Here is a 27671-nt window from a genome sequence, read left to right on the forward strand (position 1 = left end):
ATCAATGTTTTGGGCAAAAGCCCTTCATCAGGAATACAGCTTTGTATGGTTTGTCCTGTTCAGTTCCGAACTCTGCTGGTTTAAAAGTGGTCCAGAGTCCGTGTGGGATGAGTTGATTATGGAGGCAGGCACTGAGGAAGCAAACGTGGCTGTAGTAGCGAGTTTGTTTCAGGACATGGTTGAAGAGCTTCAGGGCAGAGGAAATGACCTGGGAGTTGCAGTGGGAGAGGGACTCTCTGAGATTCTTGTAGAGAGAGGAGGAAAACTTCTTCAAGGCAGGCATCCTTGAAAGAGGATTCGCAGTAGGGTTAAAATCTACTAGGTAAAAATAATGACTGCAGATGCTGGAAATCAGAGTCTAGATTAGAGTGGTGCTGGAAAAGCACAGCAGTCCAGGCAGCATCCAAGGAGCAGTAAAATCAATGTTTCGGGCAAAAGCCCTTTATCAGGATGCTGTATTCCTGATGAAGGGCTTTTGCCCAAAACGTCGATTTTAATGCTCCTCGGATGCTGCCTGAACTGCTGTGCTTTTCCAGCACCACTCTAATCTAGACTTTGAAAAAAGCAAATCAGTGCAGGACTTAGGCACTTAATAGTAAGATCCTGGGGAGTGTGGCGGGACAAAGAGACTTTGGGGTGCAGGTTCATAGTTCCTTGAAGTGGACTTGCAGGTAGACAGGATTGCAAAGACGATGTTTGGTATGCTTAGGGAGACAGTGAGGTCTGCAGATGCTGGAGATCAGAGTTGAGAGTGTGGTGCTGGAAAAGCACAGCAGGTCAGGCAGCATCCGAGGAGCAGGAAAATCGACGTTTTGGGCTGGAGCCCTTCATCAGGAATGAGGTTTGGTATGCTTAACTTTATGGGAAAAAAAATCACATGACACCTGGTTGTAGTCCAACAGGTTTATTTGAACCTACAAGTTTTTGGAGCCCCATTCCTTCTTCAGGTAGCTCCCATCATGCCTTGCCTTTGTTGATCAGCGCATTGCGTATAGAGTCGGGATGCCATGTTGTGGCTGTACGGAACATTGGTCAGGCCACTTTTGGAATACAGGTGGTTCTGCTATAATGTGCATTTCATCAACATGAATTGGCTATAACACAATTGACAAATTGGGGACAATGTTTTAAAGCGTGTGCTAGTTATAACACAATGTTGGGCCCTATTAGTTTAAATGGCGCTGCTATTACATGATTTTCTTGTAACACAGGATTGCACGAGAACAGAACTACTGCATTATAGCAGAACTGACTATACTACATTTAATTCTGGCTTTCTGCTACAGGAAAGATGTTGTTAAACTTGAAAGGGCACAGAAAAGATTTACAAGGATGTTGCCAAGCTTAGAGGGTTTGAGCTATAGAGTAAGGCTGAATAGGCTGGGGCTATTTTCCCTGGAGCATCGGAGGCTGAGGGGTGACCTTATAGAGGTTTACAAAATCATGATGCGCATGGATAGGGTGAATAGGAAAATATTTTCCCCAGGTAGGGGTCCAAAACAGCATAGGTTTAAGGTGAGGGTAATGAATTAAAAGGAACCTAGCCAGCAACTTTGTCACACAGAGGGTGGAGTGTGTATTGAATGAGCTGCCAGAGGAAGTGGTGGAGGCTGGTACAGTTACAAAATTTAAAAGGCATCTCGATGGGTATATGAATAGGAAGGATATAGAGGGATATGGGCCAAATGCTGGCAAATGGGACTAGATTAATTTAAAATACCTGGTCGCCATGGATGAGTTTCAGTTCTATGACTCTATGACTGAAGTGTCACCACAGATCGCCTTTACAGATTCTAGAGAGATCACACATTCAAACAATTCCAAATATTGAAGTCAGAAATCAAACCAAAGTCCCATTCGTTGACATGTTTTTATTGTTTCCCTAGGATGTCCAAAAAGCGGTGGGGCACCATCACTCCTGCCCCTTTCCCTCTGGGTTACCAGAGGATGACAAGCCATGAGATTCATCAATCCGTGGAGCGGCTGCACAGTGGCAGAGGAGCCAGAGCACCATCCTGTGGACACCAGCAACACAGCAGGCTGGCGGCAGCAGAATCAGTGGCAGAGCACAAAGCACTGAGTCCAGAAAAGCTGCAGAAACTGCTGCAGCGCCTGTGCTACAATGCAGCCGAGACAGCCGGTGACCAACGTCAGGTTCCCCAGGGGCAACTCAGAGAGGCGGGCATCCTCAACTCGTACGCGTGGAAGGGATGGAATTAAAACATGGCTTGCCCAGAGATTGATTACTCATGCATTGCTGGAAATTGTCTCCCAGGATTTCAATACATTACAAAAAGTGAAAAAGAAGCAAAGGGGTGTGAAAATAATGTTTTTGTACGCCGTAAAGTAAATTTGGAACTGAAATTTGGAAATAGTTTTATGCATTTGCCACGTCGAATTTAAAACATATTGAATACAACATTGTTGCATGCAAGTGCACCTTTCATTTACCCCCAGGCTTTCGATGGCTGACTGCACAGGCGCTGACTGGCGGGATGGGTTGAGTTTTCATCCAGGAGGCAGGTGATGCTGTAAATCTCTGCGACAAGCAACGTGAAGCCTCATCCCATTCTCGCCTTTATCCCAAAGACATGGTCAGGCTTGTAAGGGCTAACTGCCGGCAAGCTGCAGATAGCACATTTAAGGCCAAATGAATTTCCCACTCTCTCACGAAATTGGGAACAGGTTAACTGTCCAGGAGGGAGGTCCCATCAGAAAACCAGAATCACAACCGTGGGCCGCCTCGTCAATGTGCTCCCTTCTGTCATAATGGCACGGCAACTGTGGTCATTTTCTCAATGAAATACTTTAATAAGGCAGAGAGAGCGCCTAAAGAGGGAGACAGTTTCTCTCATTTGAAAAGCAAGTTTCATCTGCTTCTGAGATGGAGATGTCCGCTCCACGCTTGCAGCAATGCGCCAGCACCTAACCTCTCTACAGTCAGCCCTGCCCCAGCTGAGGGCCACACTCTCTCAGAATTGCAAAGGACCCACTCTGTACTACATCCTCAGGAGAATTCATACTCTCAACAAACAGTATTTCATCTCAAACATCAAAAATTGTAAGTACAACAAACTTTTATCCACCCACCTCCATAACCAGCGCTCCTCAAACATTCCAGAAGATTCCCCTGGCCTCGGAAACGCTATTAGCCATGCGGCTGATGCAGCTACCACCCCCACGCCGAGTGATGATGTCACTTCCGCCCCCATCATGGCCATTCCCACAGCCACTTCTGCCCTCACATCATCGCTGATGCCACACGCTCAGTGACTTCCGCCACCCCTACTGCCATAATCACCACCACTTCCGCCCCCACCAGCGCCACTCACCTGCATTCTGCTGACATGCCCTCCACAGACCCCACTCCCACTATCCCCACCCCCCAGAACCCCGAGGGGAACATTACCCCTGCTCATGCCTGCTCCGACCCCACCCCCAGCTCCACACCCACACTAGATCCCAACTCCCGGCCCTGCCGAGTTTTCACCATCCCTCCAGACCTTCCCCTCACTGAGGACGAACGATCAGTCCTCAGCAAAGGACTCACCTTCATCCCCCTCATTCCACGCATCAATGAAATTAATACACGCCGTGACATCGAACACTTCTTCCGTCACCTCCGCCTCCGAGCTTACTTTCACAATCAGGTCTCCCGCCCACCTTCCGAGGACCCCTTCGCCCACCTCCAACACACTGCATCCACCTGGACACCCCGCGCTGGCCTATTACCTGCCCTCGACCTCTTCATTTCCAACTGCCGCCGAGGACATTAACCGCCTCAACCTGTCTACCCCCCTCCCCCACTCCAACCTCTCACCCTCACAACGCGCAGCCCTCCAAACCCTCTGCTCCAATCCCAACCTCACCATTAAGCCAGCGGATAAAGGGGGCGCAGTGGTAGTCTGGCGCACTGATCTCTACACCGCTGAAGCCAAACACCAACTCGAGGACACCTCTTCCGACTGCCCCCTCGACCATGACCCCAACCCCCATCACCAAATCATCATCTCCCAGACCATACAGAACCTCATCACCTCAGGAGATCTCCCACCCACAGCTTCCAACCTCATAGTCCGGGAACCCCGCACTGACCGGTTCTACCTCCTTCCCAAGATCCACAAGCCTGACCACCCTGGCCGACCCATTGTCTCAGCATGCTCCTGCCCCACTGAACTCATCTCTACCTACCTTGACACTGTCCTATCCCCCCTAGTCCAGGAACTCCCCACATATGTTCGAGACACCACCCACGCCCTCCACCTCCTCCAAGACTTCCATTTCCCTGGCCCCCAACACCTCATCTTCACCATGGATATCCAATCCCTCTACACCTCCATTCGCCATGACCAGGGCCTCCAAGCCCTCCGTTTTTTCCTCTCCAGACGTCCCCAACAGTACCCTTCCACTGACACTCTCATTCGTTTGGCTGAACTGGTCCTCACCCTTAACAATTTCTCCTTTGAATCCTCCCACTTCCTCCAGACCAAAGGGGTAGCCATGGGCACACGTATGGGCCCCAGCTATGCCTGTCTCTTTGTTGGCTATGTAGAACAGTTGATCTTCCGTAATTACACCGGCACCACTCCCCACCTCTTCCTCCGCTACATTGATGACTGCATTGATGCCACCTCGTGCTCCCGCGAGGAGGTTGAGCAGTTCATCAACTTCACCAACACATTCCACCCTGACCTTAAATTTACCTGGACCATCTCTGACACCTCCCTCCCCTTTCTGGACCTCTCCATCTCCATTAATGACTTGACACTGACATTTTTTACAAACTCACTGACTCCCACAGCTACCTGGATTACACCTCTTCCCACCCTATCTCTTGCAAAAATGCCATCCCGTATTCCCAATTTCTCCACTTCCGCCGTATCTGCTCCCAGGAGGACCAGTTCCACCATAGAACACACCAGATGGCCTCCTTCTTTAGAGACCGCAATTTCCCTTCCCACATGGTTAAAGGTGCCCGCCAACGCATCTTGTCCACATCCCGCACCTCCGCCCTCAGACCCCACCCCTCCAACCGTAACAAGGATAGAACGCCCCTGGTGCTCACCTTCCACCCTACAAACCTTCGCATAAACCAAATCATCCGCCGACATTTCCGCCACCTCCAAAAAGACCCCACCACCAGGGATATATTTCCCTCCCCACCCCTTTCCGCCTTCTGCAAAGACCGTTCCCTCCATGACTACCTGGTCAGGTCCACACCCCCCCTACGACCCACCCTCTCATTCTGGCACTTTCCCCTGCCACCGCAGGAACTGTAAAACTTGTGCCCACACCTCCTCCCTCACCTCTATCCAAGGCCCTAAAGGACCCTTCCACATCCATCAAAGTTTTACCTGCACATCCACTAATATCATTTATTGTATCTGTTGCTCCCAATTTGGTCTCCTCTACATTGGGGAGACTGGGCGCCTCCTAGCAGAGCACTTTAGGGAACATCTCTGAGACACCCGCACCAATCAACCAAACCGCCCCCGTGGCCCAACATTTCAACTCCCCCTCCCACTCTGCCGAGGACATGGAGGTCCTGGGCCTCCTTCACCGCTGCTCCCTCACCACCAGACGCCTGGAGGAAGAACACCTCATCTTCCGCCTCGGAACACTTCAACCCCAGGGCATCAATGTGGACTTCAACAGCTTCCTCATTTCCCTTTCCCCCACCTCATCCTAGTTTCAAACTTCCAGTTCAGCACTGTCTCCTTGACTTGTCTGACCTGCCTAGCTCCTTTTCCACCTATCCACTCCACCCTCTCCTCCTTGACCTATCACCTTCATCTCCTCCCCCACTCACCCATTGTACTCTATGCTACTCTCTTCCCACCCCCACCCTCCTCTAGCTTATCTCTCCACGCTTCAGGCTCACTGCCTTTACTCCTGATGAAGGGCTTTTGCCCGAAACGTCGATTTCGCTGCTCGTTGGATGCTGCCTGAACTGCTGTGCTCTTCCAGCACCACTAATCCAGAATTTGGTTTCCAGCATCTGCAGTCATTGTTTTTACCTCGATGGAGATGTCCTGTCAGCCCTCAGCCACCCACTAACCTCAATGTGATAACAAGTGCATCCCCTGGCTACGAACTGGACAATTCCGGGGAGCAAAATCAAATCATTATACCCTAACTGTTCCCCATTCAATCTGGGCCAGTGCCCCCAAAGGGCTGCTTGTAATTAGAGCGTAATTAATAGAGCACCCTCTACAGCAAGTCAGCAACTGACGTGGATAGGCCACAAAGCTTTGACGGTATTAGGCAAGAATTTTCAAAAGCTGATTGGAGGTAGATGTTCACGGATAAACGGACAGCTGGAAAATGGGAAGCCTTCAGAAATGAAAGAATGAGAGTCCAGAGACAGTATATTCCTGTTAGGGTGAAGGGCAAGGCTGGTAGGTGTAAGTAATGCTGGATGTCTAGAGAAATTGAGGTTTTGTTTAAGAAAAAGGAGGCATATGTCAGGTATAGACAGCAGAAATCGAGTGAGTCCTTAGAAGTGTATCAAGGCAGTAAGAATATACTTAAGAGGGAAATCAGGAGGGCAAAAAGGGGACATGAAATACCTTTGGCAAATAGGGTTAAGGAGAATCCAAAGGGATTTTATAAATACATTAAGGACAAAAGGTTAAGTAGGGAGAGAATAGGGCCCCTCAAAGATCAGCAAGGCGGCCTATGTGTGGAGCTGCAGGAGATGGGGAGATACTAAACGAGTATTTTGCATCAGTGGTTACTGTGGGTAAGGACATGGAAGATATAGACTGTGGGGAAATAGATGGTGACATCTTGAAAAATGTCCAAATTACAGAGGAGGAAGTGCTCAATGTCTTAAAATGCATAAAAGTGGATAAATCCCCAGGATCTGGTCAGGTGTACTCCAGCACTCTGTGAGAAAGCTAGGAAAGTGATTGCTGGGCCCCTTGCTGAGATATTTGTTGCATTGATAGCCACAGGTGAGATGCCAGAAGATTGGAAGTTGGCTAATGTGGCGCCACTGTTTAAGAAAGGTGGTCAGGACAAGACAGGGAACTATAAACCAGTGAGCCTGACCTCGGTGGTGAGCAAATTGCTGGAGGGAATCCTGAGGGACAGGATTTACTTGTATTTGGAAAGGAAAAAACTGATTAGGAATAATCAGCATGGCTTTGTGCATGGGAAACCATGTCTCACAAACTTGATTGAGTTTTTTGATGTAACAGAGAGGATTTATGAGGACTATATGGACTTTCGTAAAGTGTTCGACAAGGTTCCTCATGGTAGACTGGTGAGCAAAATTAGATCTCATGGAATACATGGAGCACTAGCCATTTGGATACAGAACTGGCTCAAAGGCAGAAGACAGAGGGTAGTGGTGGTGGAGGGTTACTTTTCAGACTGGATGCCTCTGACCAGTGGTGTGCTATAAGGATTAGTGCTGGGCCCTCTACTTTTTGTCATTTATATAAATGACTTGGATGTGAACACAGGAGGTATGATTAGTAAGTTTGCAGGTGACACCAAAATTGAAGGTGTGGAGGACAGTGGAGAAGGTTACCTCGAAGTACGACGTGATCTTGATCAGATGGCCCAATGGGCTGAGAAGTGGCAGATGGAGCCATGTTGCAGTTGTACAGGACATTGGTTAGGCCACTTTTGGTATACTGCATGCAATTCTGGTCTCCCTCCTATCGGAAGTTTGTTGTGAAACTTGAAAGGGTTCAGAAAAGATTTACAAGGATGTTGCCAGGGTTGGAAGGTTTGAATTATAGGGAGAGGCTGAATAGGCTGGGGCTGTTTTCCCTGAAGCATCGGAGGCTGAGGGGTGACCTTATCGAGGTTTACAAAATTATGAGGGTCATGGATAGGGTAAGTAGACAAGGTCCTTTCCCTGGGATTGGGGAGTCCAGAACTAGAGGGCATAGGTTCAGGGGGGTGAGAGGGGAAAAGTTTAAAGGGACTTAATGGGCAACTTTTTTGCACAGAGGGTGGTGTGTGTATAGAATGTGATGACTGGTACAATTACAACATTTAAAAGGCATCAGGATGGGTATATGAACAGGAAAGGTTTAGAGGGATATGGCCAAGTGCTGGCAAATGGGACTAGGTTAGGTTAGGATATCTGGTCGGCATGGACAAGTTGGGCTGAATGGTCTGTTTCCATGCTATACATCTCTATGTGTCTTTAATCTTGACTCAGTTACGCAGTCAGACTCAGGAAGTGTCCTAGGACAGTTCATTCAGTGGCAAATAAAGTCAAATGAAAAGAGGGTGGCGATGACAAGATTTAACAAGCAGTAGATAACGGGATAGTTGTTTTCCTTAAACTTGCTCCTTATCTATGTGAGATGTTTGTCACAATTTCTGACTAATTCGAAGTTTGTGGTCAATAATGAAGCGATTTTGTTCATTTCGCCTTGATCAAATGTGCCCAATTAATGCACTGCTTCACAAAGTTTCTCTTGGCGTGACTCTATGTTCATGCTCTTGACTTGGTGTGACTCTGGAGTGGGGTCGAGTATGTGTTTACAGCTGCTGCATGGGGTATTATGGTTTGGGGTTTATCTCCTAAATGGAGCAAGGGATTAGCTCGAGAAGTTCAGTGTGGTGGAAGCAACAGATGCCTACCTTTTCATAGATTTTTGTTTTTGCAACAGCGATCAGGTATCATAAAAGCTGTCAATTAAACCACTATGATAAAAACTTATCATATATTATTATTAGAGCATTGGAATTTTAAAGTAGAGATAGAATTAAAACCAAGAATCCATTCAATGAAATTTTTTTAAAAGAGATCACAGTAATTTTGAAGGATGAACTAAATACATCACTTCAATAAAGCATTTTCAATATTCAGCAAAATACTTTGCAGTTATTTGATGAAGTGTTAACATTGTTGAGTTTTATGATATGCAGTAAGACAAATGGTCAGAGTCCATTAGTACTGAGTTCAGTTCAGAAGAACAGTTTCAGCCTAGAATAGATCAGCCTGCTAACTTGTAGAATCTCCCATTTATAAGAGTATGTAGAAGTCTCCTGAAAAGAAACCCAGGCCCTCAGAAATCGAAAAAAGTCTCTAGGCCATCAAAACTGGAAAAGAGTCAGTTGAGTAGGCAATCGTGAAATTAAGATAGGAGTAATGCTTGACTGGAATTGAGTTACGATAAAGAATATTGCTAGGAAGAATGTTAATGCAAGATTTATGAAGGTTCGTAGCTTAGGTTGAGGTTTAGGGTGTAGGATACCAAAACTACAGCTCAGCGAGCAAACCTACACCCGTTGAACCTTAATGTTTGCTGTTTATGTTAGTATCATTTTCTTTTGTGTAAAATACCTTTTTTTTTTATTAAAAGCACATTGGTAGCCTTGTGTGAATATGTTCAATGACTAAAAATTACAATGATCAAAGTGCAAAAAAAAAACATTTGATGGCTTCATTCGGAGGCTCAGTGAAGATGTTACCTTATCGCGACAAAATGTCTGAAAACGAACCTTCCAGCTCAGCGAGCAAACCTACATCTAAAACATTTGATCATGAAGCTAGGTTTCACTCTGGGTTCTGATTTGTCCAGTATTACCATCGGCTGTGATCATAACAACTTACCCACTAACAGACTAACATGTGATTATTTAAAGCAGCCTCATGTCTTAAGACAAACACAAAATCTGGTCTTGCAACTCTCCTGGAGAAGGACACCTACCATTTAGGAAGACATGACAATGTGATGTCTATATCGAGAATTTGGCAGAAAGGTAGGAGGATAATCTCAAGGCAATAGTATTGTGTTAGAGTAAAGGACAGAGCTCATGATGTAGTAAATAGAAGCCACAGTCTCAAAAGCTGTCAGAAAGATGTTTTGCCCATGAACGTTAAAAAAAAACCTGTTTACATATAAACTTGCTTTTACATTGTCAAGTGCATTTAAACAGGATTTTAAAGTCAGATAAATTTGAATAGAACGCTGATAGAAAAATAAATCAAGAAGCCACATAGATATGGGTATTTAAACTGATAAATCAAATAAGAATAATATATATTTAAACTTTATAAGTCAAATAAATGCTCAGAATCATATTAGAATTTTATGAATTTAATTTTAAAAGGCAGATAAATTATGTTAAAAAGCCATTTAAATGAATCATTTAAAAAGTCAGTCATTCAGAATCAAGCCAAAATGTTAGAATAAATTTGAAAGGAGTTGAAAAATTTCACCTTTGACAGTCACTGTGTAACTTAAATAATCCATCCTTATTAAAGTCCTGTGTAAATATAGACATATGAAAAAGATGTCTCCTTCCTTGTATGATTTTGATTTTATTGTCATGTGTATTTTATAGTAAGTGTAGTGATTGGAACCAGGTGGATCTTGTTGACTATGAGATCCTCGATTGGAGTTGCTAACCTGGGCTAATCAGGAAATCCCTGGCTAACCGATATAACCAAGAGATAGGATTTGAGGTTTATCCTCATTTCCTTGAAAACTGGTTGAATGGTAGGGTTTCGACCTGGCTTTGGTGCTCCTCTCCCTTGTAAAATTCCTGTTTCTCTGTATACAGCTGTTAATGTTAACTTTTGTAAACTGTATTGATTAATAAATTTTTTAAAAATGTAACCAGGAGATTTAGAGTCTCTTCCATTGAGAGAACTGACTGTGCTGGCTGGGCCACAGTCAGTGTGTTGCTACTACTGGTTTCTGCTTTTTTGGGGGGAGGGAAGGAGAGAGGGAGCTCGATTCCTGAACTGGCTGAATTATTTAGCCAGTTTGTTGCCTGCTATTCCTTTTTATTGAGGACTGATTTTTAAACTGCCTGATCTATACAGTTAATGTGTTTTGGGTGTAACTCAGTTCTTACTGGAGAACTATTGCTTCACTGGCTGGTTACAGTCTACGTGTTACTCTTTTTCTCTTTTACTTTGAGAAAAGGATTATGTTGATTTTGTGGCAGGGCTTAGCCCTTGCGTTCTGGTTTTTGTTTTGGAATGTGTTTTCACTTTTTTGGTGTTTGGACTGAGCCCTTGTGAGAAAATACATCTTTCCAGATGAGCTGGCCCTCTATGGTTAGGCCTGGCCCTTTGTGGGTGACTAGGTCTCTGTAAAGACTGAACACCGGTGTGTGTGTGTGTGTGTGTGTGTTGGGAGGTGAGCAATACTGCATCCTGGAGTGGACCAAACCCCTGTGAGTTGACGGCAGCTTCACAATGTACTGTCTTCCTGAGAGTGGGCCTGGTTCTCCCTGGAAGGGCCAGACCTCTATGGAGACTGCACATCTGTTTCTGGATGTGGGTTTTGTAATTAATTGTGTTTACGTGGGCTAGTCAGTACGTGGGGTGGCTAGGAGCTAGATGGTCAATGATCAGCCTGGGGAAAGTGGGCTGTGGGCAGAGGGGTGTGTTAGTAGGCAGCTAACAGCATGCACGTAGGAAAGCTGGTCAAGGGAGGGGCAGCCAGTACGCGTGCTGGCTGAGGGCTGGAGGGTTGATGACTGACCTGGACGAAAATGGGCTGGGAGGAGCCTGTAGTATGTGGGATGGGTGGGGCCAGGCAACTGTAGTGTCCTCACAGGAAGGCCGGTAAAGGGCAGGCCGGTCAGTACGTGAGGAGGCTGGGCCAGTCAGTATGTGGAGAGGCTGAGCCAGGCAGCCCAACGGCAGCCTGTAGGAAGACCGACCGGGGGAGGACTAGTCAGTACACAGGGAGGCTGGGAGCCAGACAGCCGATGGCTGGTACATAGGAATGCTGGCCAGGAGAAAGGGTCAGTCAGTACGTGGGGCAGCCAGGTGCTAGAAAGCCAACAGACTGACTGTAGGAAAGCAGGTCGGGGGCTGGTTTGGTTAGTACGCGGGGTGACTGGGAGCTGGTGGCTGATGTCCTTCCCAGAGGAAAGTGATTTGGGGCCGGCCGGAGACTGAAGGTCACCAACGTAAAAAACAATGACTGCAGATGCTGGAAACCAGATTCTGGATTAGTGGTGCTGGAAGAGCACAACAGTTCAGGCAGCATCCAAGTAGCTTCGAAATCGACGTTTCGGGCAAAAGCCGATTTCGAAGCTACTTGGATGCTGCCTGAACTGCTGTGCTCTTCCAGCACCACTAATCCAGAATGAAGGTCACCAGCCACCTTGTAGAAAGGTGGCCTGGGATAGACCGGTCAGTATGCGGGGCGACTGGGAGCTGGGTGGTCAATGACGAGCCTGGAGAAAAATGGGCCTGGGGAGGATCAGTCAGTATGCAGGGCAGCCAGAGACTAGAAGGCCGACGACTGTCCTGCAGGAAGGCTAGCCAAGGATGGTCTGATCAGTATGTGGTGTGGGTGTCTTTTTGTTTTGCAGCTATATTAAGTCTGTGTTCTATGCACTGTTTCTTATTTGATTGCACGATCTTGTCTGTGTCTCTTACTGTTATCTTTGTAAGAGATTGGTCTGCCTCTCCCTGAAAACTGATTGAATGTTGAGGTTTGGAGTTTGGCTTTGCTGACCTTTCCCCTGTATATAGTGAGTTTTTTTTTGTCAACTGCTGCTTTGTTTGTTATCTGTATTTTGTACTGTTTAATAAAATTTAACCTAGAGATTTAGAAACATACATAACCAGGAGATGGGATTTGAGGTTTGTCCTCATTTCCCTGAAAACTGGTGGAACGGTGGGATTTGGGGCCTGGTTTTGTCATTTCTCTCCCTTGTAAAATCGCTGTTTCTCTATATACAGCTGTTAACGTTAACTGTTTTGTAAACTGTATTGATTGATTAATTAAAATAAAAAATAATCATGAGATTTAGAGTCTTCTCAGTTGAGGGAACTGATTCTGTCCTGACTGGCCACAGTCAGTGTGTACTATTAACCTGGGATAATCAGGAAAGCCCTGGCTGACCAATATAACCAGGAGATCGAGTCTCCTCAGTTTAAGGGACTGACACTGTGACTGGTGCAACAGTAAGTGTGTTCCTGATACAGTTGGTTTCTGCTTTTTGTTTTGGGAGGAGTGTTTTCTTTTTTCCCTTGTTTAGGGAAGGCATTTGTTCTTTTGGTTTTCTTTACTGTTTTTTGCGATTTTTTTTTTTTTGTTTACTTTTGAGCTACTGCAGCCTGGGCCTACTCCCACTGCTGCAGCCTGGGGCTTGACTACACCTCAGCACTGCTACCGTTGCCTGGACCCTGCCTACACCTGGGCCTTGCAGCTACTGCCTAGGCCCCAAGCGGACCTGGGCTTATTGCTGCTGCTTGGACCCCAACCACACCTGGGGCCTTCCTTTGCCGCTGCTGCCTTGGGCACCCCCAGAAGGATAACATTGGAGACTGTCACTGCTGCTGCCTGGGCCATCCACCCAGCAACCCACAATAGTGAGCCCCAAGACAGCAGCCCCCAGCCGCAGCTATGCTGGGGTAGCCACTGCCTTAGGCTCAACTGCTCCAGCCCCTGCTATAACCCTGACCCCCTTCAGGCACCTGACTAAAGGCCTGGGGATTAACATTGACCATCGAGGCCTGCAGTAAGGCCGTGGCTAGTGTGGTCGGCCCACTGATCATCGTCACTGCAGCATGGATGTATGGGAAGGCCGTATTTTACCTGACGACCGAGCAGACGGTCCACCTGGCCATGCAGAAGGGGCTCACTGTGGGTGGGACATTCTTACCTGTCAACCTCTGAGAGGTCACAGGCCCAGAGGGTTGTAATCTCCAATGTCCTGCCCTTCATTGCCAGTGAGCTGCTTCTCCCCATCTCCAAACTTTAGGGGAGATCTGGTCAGGTGTCCAACTGCTCCTGCTCGGTCTGAAGGACCCTGCCCTCTGAAAAGCCAACTCCTTCTGGCACCAGGTGTTTATTTGCTTGATGCAGGAGGACGTAACCGAGGGCTCATTTATCCTCCTACATGAGGGCATGGCCAATGGTGTCTTCCAGATAGCATGCAGTGCCACTTGTGCTACAAGGTGGTGCACATAAGAAAGAACTGCCCCGTCCAGAAAGCTTCCCAGCCCACACCAGCACCACTGCAAGTGGTACCGCCAGACCCACACCGTCTTCCCCTCAGATGACAGCACAAGCCCTGTCAGCAGGAACTAAGCCAGTGGTTACTGGTACCTTGGCCTCTGGCAGGGAGGGTAGTGAGCGTCTGGCCAGACAGAAGGTGCAGATAAAGAAACATGCCAAGCTCGCCCCGGTGGACAGAAAACCATAGTCCCTCCCTTTCCCCCCCCAGAATTGGACCCTCATCCTGCCCCAACCCCGCACAAAAATGTCTCCATGGCTACACCGATGTTGCCCCGGCACGGGAACCCTGAACCCCAGCCATCACCAAATTGCATGCCTCCTGACCTGTGCCCAACCCCCCACCCTGTTACAGCAACTCCTAGGGCATCAATGCCTGGTTCTTGCCTGGCAACACCTGGCCCAAAGATCCCTGAGCCCAGGCCCCCTCACCAATCTTGGGGAACCTGCTGCTTGCCTCCAGCAGCTGTCTCTCTGGGCCCTGGATAGGAAGCTAGGCCCCTAGCCCACCATCACCTGATAACCCAGAGTGGGACAGGAAGTGACACAGCTGGCTCTACTGACCTTTGCCCTGCCCCCTGCCTTCCCCCAGCCAATCATATTCTGGAAAGATCCGGGGGGGGGGACCAAATAGCCCCATGACTACCAAGGCTGGTGGGGAGGGGAGAGCATTCCCTATGAGCCCTGTCACCTCAGGGAAGAGGCACCTTGCCTGGAAGGAGAGGACCTCCCTGCAGCACGCCGATGGCTTCCTCATGCCTTTCCCGCACCATGGCCTGACCCATCTGGAGCCCTGGGGGCGGTTGTAACAGAATCCTCTGCTGCCACCGCACCACCTGCCCCCGGGGACAAGCCTGTGCACAATCTAGGCCATGGCTGTAATAATAATTTTAATACCGCTGGATCATTTGAGGGGAGGAAGGTATTATCCTCATTCCTCCCTCCCACACTGTTTTCCTGGGGGCCTTGGCCCTGGGGAGGACCTTTTTCCCCAAGGAGCTGGGCGTCCCGGTGTCGGGAGAGGGACAGGGCCCGGAGCCTCTGCCGCCCGATGACCTGACCTCTGGGCATTCTGGGAAGGGTGCACTGAGGAGGTTACCACTGGTGACCCTGGGGGTGGGGTTGCTGGGGGTTTGAGGTCAGTTGGCGGTGCTGGACCAGCCCCCACTCGGTGGGGGAGGTGCTGGTGGCAGAGGGAGACTTCCTGGAGGAGGGTTTGGGTTTGATGGTGGATACTGGGGATGATGCGGAGTACGTCTCCAGTGAGGTTATTGACTCCCAGGTGCCCCCTACTCAGCTCCCCCTCATCCTCCTCAAGAAACTGCAGGAATTTTTTGAGGAAACTCAAAGTTGCTGGGATGGAGCCCAACTGACACTCAACCACTGGAGGTCCTTTGAGCAAGTGTACTGGTTGGCCCAGGCTGCTCACCAAGCACATTGACTAGATATAAACAACTGAAAGCGCTTCAGGAACTTCTGGTGGTGAGGGCGAGGGACCTTTGTGCTCTCTACGCAGGGGTCGTCCCCCTTTCTCTCAGGATTCTGGGGTGGAGGGTGCTGCATGCAGGTTGCGGTGATTCACGGATTCCTAGCCCAACTGCTTGGTCTGTGGTGCTGTGGAGTCTATTGGGTATGGGCACTTGCACTCCCTTTTTGATTTTTCTAAAAAAAGCCTTCCTCCTCTATTTTTGGTTGTACTTCAGTCCCACGCTCCTGATCTTCGGGCACCTGGTACGGAGGGGGGAGAGCAGGTCTGAGGACCTCCTCATGGGTCTGCTCCTTGGCCTGGCCAAACTGGCCATAAACAGAAGGTAGTTAGGGCCAACTGCCTGCCCCTCTTCCGCGGTTACGTTAGAGCCCGGGTGTCCCTGGAGAGGGAGCATGCGGTGTCCACCAACACTCCGCAGTTGTTCAGGGAGAGGCGGGCGCCGCAGGGAGTGGAGTGCATTATTTTCCCCATCCAACTCTATTTTGATTTAATCCTTGCCCTCCCCCTCACCTTTTTAATCAAGCAGGCATTGCCCTTTGATGTGAAGGGCACTGCTTGTCACTGGCTACCCTTGGGTATTTGCCTTCTTCCTGGTGGTGGAAATTGAATAAAGATTGGTACACCTGTCATCTTTCACTGTGTCTCACACCTGCACACACACACCATGGGTGCTGGGCAAAAATAAGCACTACCGCAGTTAGGCAGTAGGGTGGGGATTTTTAAAATATATATTAAAAAACCAAGTGATTTAGTATCACCTCTGTTCAGGTGACTGACTCTGGGCTGGCTGGTTGGCTATTGCCTGTGCATAAGTAAATAAAGGGTAATGGGATACTGGCCTTTGTGTAGTTATTTCAAGTTTTTGCAAAAATGAAAAAAAACCAATAAAAACACAACAGCTTTAGAATCTGCTCAGTTCAAGAGACTGACTCCGAGCTGGCTGGCTACAGCCAAGTGTACTGTGCACAAGTAAATAAAGAGTGACTTGATGATAGCCTCTGTGCAGTTATTTCAGCAGCTATCACTTAATATATTGTAGAATCCACACCACCTGCTTATACACAAAGATCCAAGCCCTTGGCCAGAGCTTAGAAGTCTGATTTACACAATCTGACTGTTCCTGTGTCACTTCTGAACACATCTTTTATTTATTGGTATGTGCTGGCATGTGAAAGGCAAAATCTTTTCAGTCTTCATCGACAAATAAAATCCAAAGCTTTGGAAAAATCATTTATCTCAAAAAAAAACAGAAGTATCTTCTCAGTTCCAGGACTGATTCAGAGCAGGCCGGCCACAGTCAGTGTATTGTGCATGAGTAAGTAAAGGTGATTTGGTGACAGGATACCAACCTCTGTGCAGTTATTTCAGTAAGAATACAATGAAATACAGTGAAACGTTTTCATTTGTAGCCATGATACGTTGTCAGTTTGAATAATATGACAATAAACAAGAAAGAAAGATGGACTCTTCAAGCATCCATCAGCTCATCACCATCAACGACACCTGCACTGCCATCTCTCTGCCACTGCTTAATCGCTGTTTACACCAACATCAAAGTTGTCGATCCTCTGGTAAGATCTTGTGCCACTGGGCGTACCTCAACGATGCCACCTCTACTAAAGTAGCAGTCGCCGATTCCAGGTCCTGTGCTTGCTCTGGAAAGGTAATTAGGGGCTCACTAGAAGTCCATGCTGGGCACACTCTCCTCCGTGCTGGGCCTGCCTGAAGTCCACACCTTGGGCCAAGCTCCAGACCACTCAAGGTCCATGAGCTGGGCCTGTCTGGAGGTCTGGCCGGGGCCTGACTGGAGGTCTGGGCCCTGAGCCTGCTTGAGTCCATAGTCGGCCCACCCAAAGTCTGTGCCCTGGGCCCAGCTTGAGATCCACACATTGGTCTCTTGCTGCTGCCAATGCTGTCCAAGGTAAGTAAGTTTAAAAAAAATGAAAGTCGAGGGAAAGACAAAGAGAAAGCGGACAGGACATACGAGTTCCCGCACAGGAGCTCTACTCAACCATCATCTTGGAGTCATCCTTCATGAAATTTCAGTCCTCAACTGTTTAAGACAGCAATGTTCATGGACAATTACCTCATATTCACATCGGTACTATTTTTACCTCTGTTGTTACAGCAGTGCAAAAAGGCCAATCACCACTTTGGGAGTTCTTTGCTATGTTGCAATATATTACTGCAGTGACTGGCACTTTCATTGGGGTAGTGGCAGGTGAATGCTGATAGCTTCATCATCAAAACCATCAGAAGTGCCAGCTCAGAATGTTTGCTTGAATCAGATACTTTGAATTTTGTGATATTTATAATGTAGAATTTTATATGAAAATAAGGTGAAACTGTGACATAACCACCATAATTATTGTGATCTCCTCTCTGTGGTGCACAACAAAATTAAACATATGTTCAAGCAGAACGGGCTGTCTTAGGGGTGTTCAGAAGGTGTGTCAGAGAGGACCGAGAACTGGAAGGGGCACGGGAGTGGGCCGAGAGCCAGAAGGGGTGTAGGGGCAGGCTGCCTTAGAGTGGCTGGAAGGTGGGAAGGACGCGGTGGGGTGGAGGGGGGGGTTGCGGTCTTGCTGCGTTGTAGTTTTTTTATGTAATTGGACTGTCTCATATGTACAAATGTCATTGTTACTGTTTGTAATCATTGAAACTGGAATTTGAGGTTTGTCCTCTTTTCCCTGAAAACTGGTTGAACGGTAAGGGTTTGGGGCCTAGCTTTGCCATTCCTCTCCCTTGTAAAATTGCTGTTTCTCTGTATATAGCTGTTAACATTAACTGTTTTGTAAACTGTGTATTGTTTAATATAATTTTAAAAAATAAACTTATCTTCTCATTCTTAATCATATGGATTAATTATCTGCAATTTGAGAGGGAGTGGGTACAATCTGAAGTGACAATATTTCAGTTGAATAAAGGGAAATATGGAGCTATGAGGGAGCAACTGGCCAAAGTTCAATGGTATAATACCTTAACAGGGAAGACCGTGGAGGAACAATGGCAGATATTTCTGTGTATAATGCAGAAGATGCAGGATCAGTTCATTCCTAAAAGGAAGAAAGATCCCAGGAGGAGACATGGGCGGCCGTGGCTGACAAGGGAAGTAAAGAAGCATATAAGGTTAAAAGAGAAAAAGTATAACTTAGCGAAGATAAGCGGGAAAACGGAGGACTGGGAAGCTTTTAAAGAACAACTGAGGATTAGTAAGAAGGAAATACGCAGAGAAAAAATGAGGTACGAAGGTAAACTGGCCAAGAATATAAAGGAGGATAGTAAAAGCTTTTTTAGGTATGTCCAAGGCAAAAAAATGGTTAGGACAAAAATTGGGCCCTTGAAGACAGAAGCAGGGGAATATATTACTGGGAACGAAGAAATGGCAGAGGAATTAAATGAGTACTTCAGATCTGTGTTCACTGGGGAAGACACAAGCAATCTCCCTGAGGTAACAGTGGCTGAAGGACCTGAACTTAAGGGAATTTCTATTTGCCAGGATTTGGTGTTGGAGAGACTGTTAGGTCTGAAGGTTGATAAGTCTCCGGGACCTGATGGCCTGCATCCCAGGGTACTGAAGGAGGTGGCTCGGGAAATCGTGGATGCGCTGGTGATTATTTTCCAGAGTTCAATAGAATCGGGGTTGATTCCTGAGGATTGGAGGGCGGCTAATGTTGTGCCACTTTTTAAGAAGGGTGGGCGGGAGAAAGCAGGAAATTATAGACCAGTTAGTCTGACCTCAGTGGTGGGAAAGATGCTGGAGTCTATTATAAAGGATGAAATTACGGCACATCTGGATAATAGTAACAGGATAGGACAGAGTCAGCATGGATTTATGAAGGGGAAATCATGCTTGACTAATCTTCTTGAATTTTTTGAGGATGTAACTCGGAAGATGGACGAGGGAGATCCAGTGGATGTAGTGTACCTGGACTTTCAGAAAGCTTTTGATAAAGTCCCACACAAGAGGTTAGTGAGTAAAATTAGGGCGCACGGGATTGGGGGCAAAGTACTAGATTGGATAGAGAATTGGTTGGCTAATAGGAAACAAAGGGTAGTGATTAACGGCTCCATTTCGAAATGGCAGGCAGTGACCAGTGGGGTACCGCAGGGATCCGTGCTGGGACCGCAGCTTTTTACAATATATGTAAATGATATAGAAGATGGTATCAGCAATAACATTAGCAAATTTGCTGATGACACAAAGCTAGGTGGTAGGGTAAAATGTGATGAGGATGTTAGGGGATTACAGGGTGACCTGGACAAGTTAGGTGAGTGGGCAGATGCATGGCAGATGCAGTTTAATGTGGATAAATGTCTGGTTATCCACTTTGGTGGCAAGAACAGGAAGGCAGATTACTACCTCAATGGTATCAAATTAGGTAAAGGGGCTGTTCAGAGAGATCTGGGTGTTCTTGTCCACCAGTCAATGAAGGCAAGCATGCAGGTACAGCAGGTCGTGAAGAAGGCTAATAGCATGCTGGCCTTCATAACAAGAGGGATTGAGTATAGAAGCAAAGAGGTGCTTCTGCAGCTGTACAGGGCCCTGGTGAGACCACACCTGGAGTACTGTGTACAGTTCTGGTCTCCAAATTTGAGGAAAGACATTCTGGCTATTGAGGGAGTGCAGCGTAGGTTCACGAGGTCAATTCCTGGAATGGCAGGATTGCCTTACACGGAAAGACTGAAGCGACTGGGCTTGTATACCCTTGAGTTTAGAAGACTGAGAGGGGATCTGATTGAAACGTATAGGCTTATGAAAGGATTGGACACTCTGGCAGGAGGGAACATATTTCCGTTGATGGGGGAGTGCCGAACCAGAGGACACAACTTAAAAATACGGGGTAGACCATTTAGGACAGAGATGAGGAGAAACTACTTCACCCAGAGAGTGGTGGCTGTGTGGAATGCTCTGCCCCAGAGGGCAGTGGAGGCCCAGTCTCTGGATTCTTTTAAGAAAGAATTGGATAGAGCTCTTAAAGATAGTGGAGTCAAGGGGTACGGAGATAAGGCTGGAACAGGATACTAATTAGGAATGATCAGCCATGATCATATTGAATGGCGGTGCAGGCTCGAAGGGCAGAATGGCCTACTCCTGCATCTATTGTCTATTGTCTATTATTACAAAAGCCATCAGCCTGGAAGTTACTGAGTGATAACATTGTATAAATGCTAAAGACATAAGTATCAGACTTTTCTTCTACTATTTTCATTGATGCATTAATATATCTGAAATAAATGCCTGAATTGACTATGCTCCAAAGATAAGAAGACTGCAAATACTCAGCACATGTTAAAAACTTGGAATCATAGTTTAAAGAAAGAGCCTAAGAAAACTCAGCTCCTGATACAAACACATCTATGGTCACCCTGGTGGAGAAGGCATTAAGCAACTGTAACTCATTGGCTTCTGATCTTGTCAATGGTTGTTCTCTTTGTGATTCATTGCCTAACTTCCCCTATAGTGAGTGGTGTGCTCTGAGCTGCGGTGGTAACATACATTTACACATAATGTGTCATGGTCTGGAGCTATGGTTAATGATAGTTGAGGTTCCAATTTTTCTCAAAATATTACTATCTGCTGTTGACAGATTTTTGGCAAGTTTTGCAAGTTGTAAAATTCATCCTGCTCGACCACATTATGAACATATCTTGGTCAGCAGGTCCTGAGGTGAGATTTGAACCCAGAGCTCACAGCTCAGAGACAGGGACATTACTCACTGTACCAAAAGACCACCCATCTTTATAGCATGTAGCACCGTACATTCAAAACTTTACATAAACCCTGTTTAGCCTGTGCACTCCTGTATTTAGGTCTTAAGTGTCAGAAAGGGTTAATGCTTAATGGAGTGGAATAAGCATCACCAGAATCACTTATTTCTTTAAACTGCACAGATCTTATCTGCTGTAAATGACTGTGTTCACAAATTCCTTGCGATGATGCTACAAGGCCTGGTTGGGAGAGTAAAAGCAAAGTATAGATCCTTTCAGCATTCTTTGCAGCAATTTGTTCTTGTAACTTGCAAATAAGTGCAGACGTGCAATAAAATATATCTTGTTGCCTCCAGGTGATACATCAGACCATGTAAGTACCAAAAGAACCCACTCATTTTGAAGATGTGGATGACAATATATGTAACATGGAGGCATGAGGGGGGGAGGGGTGGATTTGAGATTTAATTCAGCAACAGCAGCAGACCTAATCAGGCAATGGTACTGGTAACCCAGAAGACTTCAAAGATAACAGATGTAGTGAATTGCTGAGGACAATGAACACCAAAAAAACCTAACTGCAACACTCAACACTAAAGAATACTTAAAGGAATGACAGAAAGAATTTCAGACCTGAGAAATGATGCACTAGAACAACAGAAATCTGTCCCTCCAAGGCAGGAGTACAGGTTACATTGTGAGTGGTCCCAAGTCTGGGTTCAGCTTATAGGTGAACAGACATCACAGATTCCCTGATGAAGGGCTTTTGCCCGAAACGTCGATTTTACTGCTCCTCGGATGCTGCCTGAACTGGTGTGCTTTTCCAGCACCACTAATCCAGATTGTGAGTGAAAACTAAAACTCACTGCTACTAAAGGGAAACAACACAGTACTTCAGGCTGAAAGAGCAAGAATCTTAAAAGTTGCAGCTTAAACCAGGCGTTACTGCCATAAAATGCAGACACAATGAAGCACAGCTGGACAAAAAAAACAGAATTAACAGGGCCATGAGAGAAACTCACCCAAGTCAGAGCAGAGAGTCAAGGAAATTGTGACCACAGTCATTTACAGCAGATAAGATCTGTGCAGTTTAAAGAAATGAGTGATTCTGGTCTAAAATAGAAATTGTTCATGAATCTTCCAATACAGCCACAAAACATCTTAAAATATTAATAAAAAAGAAGCCCTCTATTATAGCTGTGAAAGGTGGGAAATTGTCCACTTCAAGAATACCTCCAAGAAAACAAAGTTTCTAACTTTGTCTTCTTCACTTATGAAGCAGTATATGTGCCAGGAAAGCTGTGCACAATGCCAGATAATTTGTCCAAAACCTTACCCAAATCATGATGTCAATTTCATCCAAGAACTTAAGTCATTTACCCAGTCCACAGTGGCACAGTGCCAACAAATTGCAATTGACTTAGCTGGAATTGTCTCAAAAAGAGTAATTGAGAATCTAGTAATGTCTCAATATATGCTGATTTTGTGTTGACTGCATCAAAGTCGCTCTGAAATGTCTATAAGAAACATATTTCGAACACAGGAAACATGTCATTGTTTTTGATGACATACTAGTGTTTGTTGAATAATGGTGCATCATTACTTGCTTCAACAAGGATTCTTAGCAAATACCTAGAACAGAGCCAGAGCTCCATTGGCCTGGAATGACGAAGGACATTGAAGAACTCATTTCCAATCATCAGGTATGTGTCATCCACAGGCCAGAACAAAGAGAAGCTTAAAAAACACAACTCCTGATTCTGCCTCAGAAACTGGCTCCACACCGTAGACCTTCAGGATTACCAAGCAATACATGACAATGTGCAATTCAGTCAAACAGAACAGACTGCACATTAGAACAAACACTACATTGCAAAGAGTTTGTTAGGAATAGGGCAATATATCTGGATTATGATTTAAACAGAAAACACACAATCACCCATACAGATGCAAAACAACAGAGGTCATACATCGTTTGTGCTGCCAAAAGTGTTGTTCAAAGGAACTACAAGGACATTATGATTGAGCCACACTTATTGGGATCAACTAAATGGCAAACATGATACCAGACCAGAACCACAGACTATCAGGAAAGCAGTCAAAGACAACTACCTTTTACCCAATAAACTACTATCTTGCCACATCTGAAGAAAATATGCGCAGTAAAATAAGGGACATACCCACACTATCTGAATTTAACTTGAGGAGATATAGATTATTGATAAATGTAGTAATCTCAATGAATGTATAACATAAATAGTGTTATGGACCAGGCCAGACCCCTCAAAACACTTCTAGAAGGTAGCCTAGACCCTAATGTTGCTAGTTGTTTTAAGCAGGTATGGGGTGGATATTCCAGGAGAAAATCAGCTGGTCAAACCACTTTGTTTAAAACAAAACAGAATTTATTTATAAGATTACTTGCATGGAACACAAACAACAGAATACTGAATAACTTATCCTATACGAAAACCCAACAGACTATCCCAGCTTAATGATACTGTTCCAAATGCTTGCAACAATCCCTATACACACCCCTTGGCACAAAAGATAAAATCAAACACAAGTTCTTAGAGGATAGACGTCAGAGAGAGAGTACCAGAATGGACCTGCTTCTGTGGGTTCAGCAACCTTTCTTCACACTACTAAAAAAAAACCAAACCAGAGAGAAGCTGATCTGGGAGAACTGGCCACACCTCTTTCATTGTACAGGCACTTTTTTTTTGTAACTTGAAGGCCCTCTGCCTGAGGCAGTATCTGTTAGCTATTATCAAATTGGTCCTAAAACCCTTCGACCACCACCACCTCCCCCCCCCCCCCCCCCCCCCCCCCCCACGCCTCCCGACATTTTGGAGCCTGTGTTATTTATGACCTCTCTGAAAAAAAAAGCCAAGGACAACATAACCTTGATAAAGAAGCAGTTTAATCACAATAGCTACCAGAAGAAAAAAACACTTTGGTGTAGATGTTGTACTTAGATCTGGAATGTTCTGAAAGTACTGATACTTAGTTGAGTGCAATGGGTACTGCCCATTGTGATGATGTAACGAGAAATGGGTAGAAGAATAAAGGACAATCTCATAGGAGAGGGGCCGAAGACCAGGACCTGCTAACTGGCTTTGGAGCAGCATACAGCCTATTCTTACATCCTGTAAGTAGTTGCAGAGAAGCAATTAAATTACATTTTGTTTGGTCTGCAAGGCTCTTCTCATTATTCTAGAAGTTGGCTCCCCTTCGACACAGTGGACCATTACGCCCCTGAAGAAGTTGTGTGTAAACAAAAAACAGGTAGTGCAATGAAATGCAGCATTGTAAGCACCTGGGCAAGGCACCACTTCCCAATACGTCACATAATTATAACACGGGAAATACTTTCTGCTGTAACTTCTTTTGCATGGAAGGAAACTGAATTGTCCTGTAGGCCTGTTATTGCTTGAAACAGTTGGCAATTCTGCTGACTTTGCTTCAGGCTAAAGCTAGAAATTATGTGTAATAAGAACTTTATCAGTCTTTTGCTGCTGCTAAGCTGAGATGTAGACCTGCTTCTTCATAGTCATCACTCTGAAGTAGGAGAAGATTAAAAAAGGTACATTTCCAACAGCAATGTAACACACAAAGATGACCATGACCTGTCGTAACCCAGAGGAGAAAAATCACATCAGATATTTGGCAACATTGTTTGTACTGACTAATGGCAATTGGGCTCCTTCAGAAGATTATATTAACCAGCAATGAATGACGGCAAAGATGCTTTCAATGTAAATCTATATTAAAACTGCATGTATAATGGTGATTGCATAATGGTGACCTTTCTATTAACTATTCTAATCTGTTTCACAGAGATGATGAACAAATATGAACTCAAGGCAATGTGAAGAAACACATTTTGCCAACAACACATATTGCAGCATTTGAAAGTAATTGACGTTATGAGAAGTCTTTTGGGATGTGCTTGTGAGAGTTGAGAGGCATAGGTAGGGTGGATTGTCGGAGTCTGTTTCGCAGAGCAGAAATGTTAAATACATAGAAAACATAAGTATAAAGTGATCAGGCGGAGGAAGCTTTTGACGTAGTGCGCAGCAGGTGCCTAGAACATGCTGCTGGAGAGACAGTGGAAGCAGACATGATTGCAATGTTTAAGAGGCATTTAGACAGGACACACAAACAGGCAGAGAATAGAGAGGTACAGGCCATATGCAGGCAGATGGGATTAGGTTAGAATGGCATCACTGTTGGCTCAGACATGTTTGGCTGAAAGCCCTATTCCTGTGCTGTACTGTTCTGTATTCTATTATTTATCAAAATATTACTCTCAGATCCAAGGTTGAGATTATATTGTTTTATTTTGCTGGTTATGATTGCTAGGAAACAATGCCACAATGGTAATGCTGCTATTGATGACAGCTGGCCCGAAACCAGCATAAATTTGTTTTTTTGCAAACAGATACTGTTTAATTGCAGTAATACTGAAAAGGAAAGATGGCTTTGAAGAGCACATTATTAGAGACTGGAGAGATTCTCACCAAGGGACATATCGAATTCAATCCTCATTTTAAACTCACAATCAAACTGTACTTTTCCATCAACTTCCTCCAACGTGTTCATTTAAATTGTGAAAACATTTGTGTTCAATACTTCGCAAGTAGCAGATAATGTGTGCGACATGCAGATCCTCTCAAAGTCACTAACATGTGGAGAATCCACCCCGAAATATCTTGATGCAGCAACTACTCCTTAAAAGCTCATCACTTTGCCCTAAGCACTGGATTTCCCCCTCTACATCCCTTCACCTTGCTTTCCCCTTTTAAAGATACTACATAAAACGTACCTCGTTGACCAAGCCTTTGATCATCTGTCCCAATACCTCTTCATGTGTTGCAGTATCATACTTTGACTTATAATGCTCCTGTGAAGTGCCTTGGCACATTTTGTTACATTACAGCTGCAACATAAAAATTATTTGCTGTTGCTCAGTCAGTGTATTGGTATCTGACTTGTGATTATCGCTCTACACATTGACAACTTCTATTTTTCTTCAATTTTCTTGCGCCAAGCTTTTTATTGCACTCATAAGACAGTCTTGTTACCTCCCTGGTTGCTAAGTAACAGGAGCTCAGTGGAGGTAACGTTTTTGTCAGCTGTTATTTGTCGCCATGGCACTAACTACATGTTTTCTTACAAATTGAACCCTCCAGGGACTCTGGGACCATTGACAACACTTTTTGGTGTTTTGTTCCAGTACATCTTGATGTATTGAGGTCTACTCCAGCGTCTCTCCATTTGCACCCTGTCACATCCAGCAAGTTACATTGTAGAAACCAATAAGAGCAAATGAAAAATGCACAGAAGTCCCAAACATTTCTAGCTGTGATGTTGGTCACAAAATAGGTGGGCAACTTAAAAGTTATTTCCTTATATTTCTCAGAAGTATGAAGAATGAGTCACAGATGTGATTCTTTTGACGTAAGGCTGCATTAAACTGTATGTATAAACCCAAAATGGTGTTTTTATTAATTGTTCTATCCTGTTTATTTGAGACAATGTGCAACTGTGATAGCAAGTTAATGTGAAGAGCCATATGTTAGTGTTGGAAAATAATTGATGTTAACGACAAGTCCTTTGGGAAATCTTTGTTTCAGACTGATGTAATAAGAGACGTTTCCTTTTCCTTAGCATTTCTGTTTCTGAATTAGGTTTGAGGGTTCAAATCCGACTCTAGGACTCCTGGGCAAAGGTTAAAGCACTCACAGGGTTCAAAGTAGTTTGTTAATCAGCTGGAAAAAGCTTTCCAAAAATCTACGCCATTTCCCCAGGGGAGACACGAGTGTCAGGGTGTGCCAAACAAACTTCTCCTTTCCTCCTTTTCCGGCTACATTTAGTTTAATTGGTTCATAACCTACATATTTTGTGGTTAATATGATCAGGGTAGATTTCCCTTCTCCAGTTGCTGACGTAAAGGGATGACTAGGTCACAGTGAATGCAAGAAGTTCAACTGAATATGGTGCATGTCCCAGGTGAGGACAGCAAACAATTATACCAGCCCTTTATACTTCGTGCATTTAGTCAAACTGATGGTTTATTTAGCTAGCTTCTCATTTCCACTTGATATTTTGCAATCGCTACAGCAGGGAAAGGAAATTCTAATTGATTTTAATTACTGAAATGAAAGCTGAAAAATACTAGACATTTTAGATTACTGACATGGGACATAAATGATTAATAATGTGGAACCACCTTGGTGGAAATCTTAACTCACCTGTGTAGGAATGCTGTGTAAGGTACCTGCTGAGAACAAAATGGCCCATGTCTGCTTCCACAAAATGGCCAACAAAAAGGATAGCCCAGAATAACATTAAAACACAAGATGGCCAAAAGAAAATGAATGAGACTAACAGCCTGTCCCACTCTTTAAGTAAAGAAAACAATGCGACCTTTGAACAAATCTACTCCAAAGCCAGTAAAGGGGGCCTCGGGCAACAACTATCTGAGGCACTTATGATAAGAACAT

The sequence above is a fragment of the Chiloscyllium punctatum genome, chromosome 48 (assembly GCF_047496795.1).
Source record: "Chiloscyllium punctatum isolate Juve2018m chromosome 48, sChiPun1.3, whole genome shotgun sequence".
Lineage (NCBI taxonomy): Eukaryota > Metazoa > Chordata > Chondrichthyes > Orectolobiformes > Hemiscylliidae > Chiloscyllium > Chiloscyllium punctatum.